The following is a 6427-nucleotide window of genomic DNA, read 5'->3' as shown; positions in this document are numbered from 1 at the left end:
GCGTAGAAAGTTAAATTTGCTGTTTTTTCAACAGCTTTGCCAAGATCCGGTTGCTGTATTCCTGAGGCTAGAAGCAATGGGTTTTCTTTTGTATAGCTATTGAGAATAGCTAGAAAGTTCCCGTTTGGCTTTGCACAGAGAATTGTAACACTTGTGAACATGCTGATGTACAAGATGGTTTTCTTCCCTCTTTCTATTTCTTCACCATTTGGATTCTACTCAAATGATCCTGGACTAGTGGTAGATCTTATTTTACTAGAGGTTTGGTTTTTGCCTTTCAAAGCAATATATCTTAAATAGGCTCAATGCTCTGGGACTTGTACTCACTTGTGGGATATGAGTTTGTAGTGAGAAGAAGATTGCTGCTACTCTGAACACTGTACATTGCTCAGAAATTGAGTGCACAGCAATTGTTTGGTATTCTGGCTCAGAGACTCCAGTCCTGCATTTACCAAATGAAAGTATCTGTAATGACATAATTTAGTAAATTTCAGTACAAAGTCACCTTTATGAATAAGGCAGAAATAAGACTCCTGTAAATGAATGTCCAGGAAAACTTTTAAAATGTTCCTCTGCATGCTTTTCTGTGTTGCCCTCCTTACTTTCAAATTTGTGACCATTTGTTTGTCTTATGCACATAGTATGTATATTTGCAGATCTTAAAGTGACTGTTCTAAAAGTGAATGTAAATAAAGCAGGAGGTACCACTATAACCACTGGCCAACTCCCATATTTTCCTGGGTTCAGCCCAGCCCAGAGGCATGGCTAGTGGGGGGTTCCCAAGGGGTTCCCAGGCCCCCCTAAATTTCTAGGAAGCCCTTTCCAAAATCCCACATGACTCTGCCTCCGTAGATAGTGACATTGGCCTATGATGTCACTGGCTCCTCCCTATGATGCCACTGGGCCTTGGTTCTTTTAAAGACCTAGCATAGCAATGCCTCTGGCCCAGCCCCAGCCCCCCCCTCAGAAAATTGGAAAGTCTACGCCCTTGATATTAGTAGCAGTATAACTAGGGAATGGTGATGGAGGTATCAGTCTAATCTGGTTCAAACTGCATGAATGGTCAAAAGGAATTTCCTATTTGACTGTGTGGGGGAAAAGCTGAACTGTAAACAGTCGTCATAATTCAGCAACAGAGATATACAGACATCTGCGGTAGCATATTTTCAAGATCACATGAATGCATGGATCTGCCTTATACTGAATCATTGGTCTATCAAGCTTATTATTGTCTCCTCTGCAGGGCTGCTGTTCTCCAAGGTCACAAGCATATGCTACCTGATCCTTTTAACAGGCTATACCAGGCATCAAACCAGTGATCATCTTCATGCAAAGCAGAGACTCAAGCACTGAACCACTATCCTACTTCAAGATCTTTGCCTTATTATTGTTGATCTCTTGTATTGTTATCTACATACAAAACCATCACATACATATATTAAGATTGTGTTTCCAATGTTACTAAGTATCTTCTCACAATGGCTGAAGATATTTTTTTTTCCATTAGCTGGGCATTCCATCTCCTCCCCCCCAAAACACCCCATAAGGTAGAATATGTGAAGACTGAATCTAAATCACATTAAATAATACCTTCTAACACCCCGTCCCTAGGTACAGCAGCTCAGGATCCTATGGAAATAATGTGAACAACAGCATACTACGAGTGGTAGCAGTGCTCTTCAGAGCTGTCACTGAGATAATTGTCTCAAAAAAGAAGAAACTCTTGGCATCTTCATGTCTATCTGATAATTCCAAGTATCTGAAGTGAACAGAAAATGATTAGGAGCCTACAGATGGTACACCTTTCCATTACACTGCACAAGGTATAAATGACGGGGTTATAGCATCTATTTAAGTATGTCTCTCCTCAGTCTTCCTTATGGGTGAGAGCTGTGAAGTGAAGCAAAGCAATTTCTGTCAACCCAAGGGCACAGAATGAGAGGCTTTTAAATTTCAAAGGATAAGGACAGTTCCACTATGTACAGAAGGAATTGCCATTTACAGGGTTCCAATGGGAAGTGATTGAAAGTTACAAAACACAGTCTTTGGCTGTTATCAACTAATCATTTAAGTATGAGTTTGTAGATTTAGCTTCATTGATTCCAGTACAATTAAAACAGTACTACCACCTGTACTCCCTTTTAATGGACTAGTAACTTTATTTTTGTTTTGAAGGACACAGAGCCAATCAGTTAGATGCAGTGCAGATACAGGGGTGAACTACTAAAGCTCCCTGTAGAAACAGAGTTTTCTAGCTTTTCCCCACTCACATCCATATCTCAGTGTTGAATATTTAGCAGAATAAAAGAAGGAAGGCAGCCACACATGTATGTGTATAGCTTAAGAAAGAGACTTTGCTAGAAAGTAAGGAAAAAGGGTTTACACAAAAAGAAAATAGCAAAGATCCTGACTAGCTTTTTTCTTCTATATTTTGTCAGTGTGTTTGCTGGAACGTGTGTGTGTGTGTGTGTGTGTGTGTGTGTGTGAACAAAAGAGACAGAAAATTTCCCCCCAAAGTCCCCACCTTCTTGTGTACATGACAAAATGCATGTAGCATCCCAATAAAATTGATAATCCAATAGCTGGTCCCAATCCTATCTCATTAGGAATATCACCTCCCTTTCTTTGGCAGGAAATACATGCCTAAGATCTAATTTTTTCTAAGCTAACTAGCTAAGAATTAGCATACATAAACAAACAGGTTAACTCTTTCATGATTGAAGGGAGTGACCTTGGAATATCCCAACACACACACACAACTGCACTGCAGTCAGGGGTCATTTCCTGCAGGAACGCACAGGAACGGAGCTCTGGCAGTAAAAAGCCCAGGGGGCGGGCACATGCAACAAGCCCACCCCCTGCTCCCAGCAGCCCTCAGTCAGAGCAAGGAAATATGTGCCTAAGATCTAACTGGTTCTAAGCTTACTAAGAATTAGCATACATAAACAAACAGGTTAATTCTTTCATGACTGAAGGGAGTGAGCTTGCACTCTATCTCAACACCCCTTTTCAAGTTCATGTACTGAAGTTATGAAGGTTCAACTTCCTGCCCAGGCATTCAGACTTCCCCTTTGTGAGTATGTTAGCAACCATCTTTTCTGAGGGATAATACTTGATTTCAATCAGTTCTTGTTGTTGCATCTCTCTCACAGAAGGATACTTGGCAACAATGTGCTTGCTTCTAGCCTTGATGCTTTCACCGTTGGATTACATGCTGGATTGTCTTCAGACAAGGTTGTTTATTTAGGCTCGTCTATACCAAAGTCGTTCAGTAGACAGATGATCCATTTAAGTTCACTTCAGGCACTTGCAGCAGATACTCATTCAGCCTCAGTTGGCAATTTGAGTTTGCTTTTGACTAGTCCAGCTGATTAGGTTGTCTCCACAGAAGAACAGGTAGCCACTGGTTGACCTGTAGTCAGTTTTGTCTTCACCCCAGTCAGCATCCATATATCCAGCCAGTGTTGGGTTGTCACAAGCTAAAATCTTTAGTTTCAGGTCAGCTGTTCATTTGAAGTATTTAGCCAGTCTCCATACTGCACTCCAATTGTGATGATTTGATGAACTTGTCTTTCTGCACAAAAGTGTCCTGAAGGTGGCACACTTGACATCAGGTGTAGGCTGCTCAATCACTTCTTTGCAGGTAAGAGTTCCGTTTCAGGTTGCACATTTGCACAAAATGCTGCCATACTTCTGTGGTGGTACTTCTTTATTGCTCCTTGCTGACTGTCTCACCGGAGTTCCTGTCTTCTCTGGCCCAGCATGTCCTGTCACCCCTTCTGATTCTGGGGTCTCTAGTTGGCCTTCCTGTTGGTTGGCAGTCCCAGCAGGCAACTAAATGGCCATATCACTAAAAGAGACTTCACCATCAGCCTTCTGGCTGTGGACTCTAATGGCTTAGGAGCTTAGAGTACATCGCTTTCATCAGTATGCACCACGTTGCATTCTTTGACCAAAAACATTTTAGGATTCATGATTCTATATCCTTTTCCACTTTGGGCATATCCCACAAGGATTCCCACTTCAGCTCTGGGATCCAGCTTCTCCCTTCTTTCCCTGGGTACATAAGCAGATGCTTTAGACCCAAATGCCTTCAAATGCCTTAGGCCTGGTCTTCATTTGAACTGTGGTATGGGAAAAGATCTTTTCCCTGTGATCTTTGAACGGATTTTATTGTGCAAATAAACGGCTGTATTTACAGCTTCTGCATAGCAGGGGTCAAGAAAGCCAGTTTGTAGAAGTAAGCAACATGCCATTTCTACAATACTCCTGTTAAGATGCTCAGCTTCAACCATTTTGCTGAGGAGAATAAGGCACAGTTATATCATGCTCTATCCCTTCCTCTTCCAAAAACCTTTAGAACTCCTTGCTACAATACTCAGTCCCATTGTCTGCAAACAGGACCTCTGGAGCCTTATTGAACTTATTTTCCACAGCAGCAACATAGTTTTTAAATTTCTCCAACACTTGATGTTTAGATTTTATCGGATAAACATAAGCAAAATAAGCAAAAAGACTTTCTGCATCTATGAAAGTCAAAACATACTTATTTCCACCACTTGAAGGGCTCAGTGGACCAATTAAGTCTGAGTAGACCTTCTGTAACAACTTTTTATTGTGCACACTCTGCTGTTTGCTGTAGCTAGGAGCACTCCCTTTACTTTTCAGATAGACTTAAGAACATAAGACCATAAGAGATGCCAATGTTGGATCAGGCCAAAGGCCCATCCAGTCCAACACTCTGTATCACACAGTGGCCAGAAATACCAGTGCTATCAGGAGGTCCACCAGTGGGGCCAGGACATTAGAAGCCCTCCCATTGTTGCCCCCCCCCGCCAAGCACCAAGAAGACAGGGCATCACTTGCCCCAGAGTCCCTATCTATACCTTGTGGCTAATAGCCACTGATGAACCTCTGCTCCATATGCTTATCTAATTCCCTTTTGAAGCCGTCCATGCTGGTAGCCGCCACCACTTCCTGTGGCAATGAATTCCAAGTGTTAATCACTCTTTGGGTGAAGAAGTACTTCCTTTTATCTGTTCTAACCCGACCGCTCAGCAATTTCATGGAGTGCCCACGAGTTCTTGTATTGTGAGAAAGGGAGAAAAGTACCTCTTTCTCTACCTGATATTTCCCATGCATAATCTTATAAACCTCAATCATGTCACCCCTCAGTCGTCGTTTCTCCAAGCTAAAGAGCCCTAAGCGCCTTAACCTTTCCTCATAGGGAAAGTGTTCCAACCCTTTTATCATTCGAGTTGCCCTTTTCTGCACTTTTTCCAAAGCTATAATATCCACAATGACCCTGCATCTGGTCACATTCCATTACTTGCATACTGCAATCTTGCAGCAGTTTCTCCACAGAATCAAGACTTGTGTCCCAACCTTGCATGCCAAGTCATTATGATGAAAACATCCCTTTTCTTTGGGATTACACTGATTAAGTAATACGTTTAAAATAGTAAAAACCACCTAATTTTTCTACCTGTATTTCAACATTGCCTTCAGGATGAAAAATACTGAATACATTGACTTCCGGTTGATGGCGGCACGCTCATGGACTCACCTCCTGGACCTCCCGGACCTCCCAGGGGTGTCTCCGTGCTCTGGCGGAGGGAGGGGGTGAGCAGGCTCATTAACCCACCCAGGGGCCCGGCGAAGGGTCCCTGGCCAAGGAGTTTTGAGGGGGTAGCCTCTTTGATGGCTGAATGCCAGAGAATCGAGGCTCCCCCTTGCTCCAGTGGTTCGTCCAGCCGAGAGACCGAATGGTACAAGTGAAGCTAACCGGGTCAAACGTAGGAGATCGGGCGTCAGAAATGATTAATGTACCGGGGTCGGAAGACCAACTATGAACGTGAGTCAACTGAGATAAGACTTTTAAAAGAAAAGACGCTCCCTACCTGATGCAGCGAAACGGCAGAAGTGAGCGAGGGAGGGACTCCTCCCATGCATAAATCACTGAGCGAAAGGGAGGGGGGAGTGGAAGAATAAACGTGTGATTGCCCAGAAGTACTCACCCAATACAGCTATACAGTTAAGCGCATATTCAGAGACTATAAAAAGTTTTCATGAAAGTAAACAAACAGGGAAAAGATGGCATGGAAGAGGGACAGAGACAAAGAGAAATTTTAAAAAACAAAACCAGAGTCCCCGAAACCGGAAACGACCAGTGAGATGACCAAGGCGATGGCTGAGGTCATGCGCCCTCTACTGGAACGGCACAATGTCTTTAAAGAGCAGATGTCGGTGGTAACAGCGAATATAACAGCGCAGCAAAAGCAGCTTGCATTTGTAACAACAAGCATCACTGCTCAACAAACGCAAATAACGGACTGGATCCAAGTAATGAAGCAGGATGCGGAGAAAGTAAAGGAAATAACACAGAAAGTGAGGAAGAAAGTGCAAAAATTGGAAGAGAAAACTGTTT

Source organism: Gekko japonicus, unplaced genomic scaffold (assembly GCF_001447785.1).
Source record: "Gekko japonicus isolate JY-2015 unplaced genomic scaffold, Gekko_japonicus_V1.1 scaffold2334, whole genome shotgun sequence".
NCBI classification, from domain to species: domain Eukaryota; kingdom Metazoa; phylum Chordata; class Lepidosauria; order Squamata; family Gekkonidae; genus Gekko; species Gekko japonicus.
Note: the sequence above shows the minus strand (reverse complement) of the source record.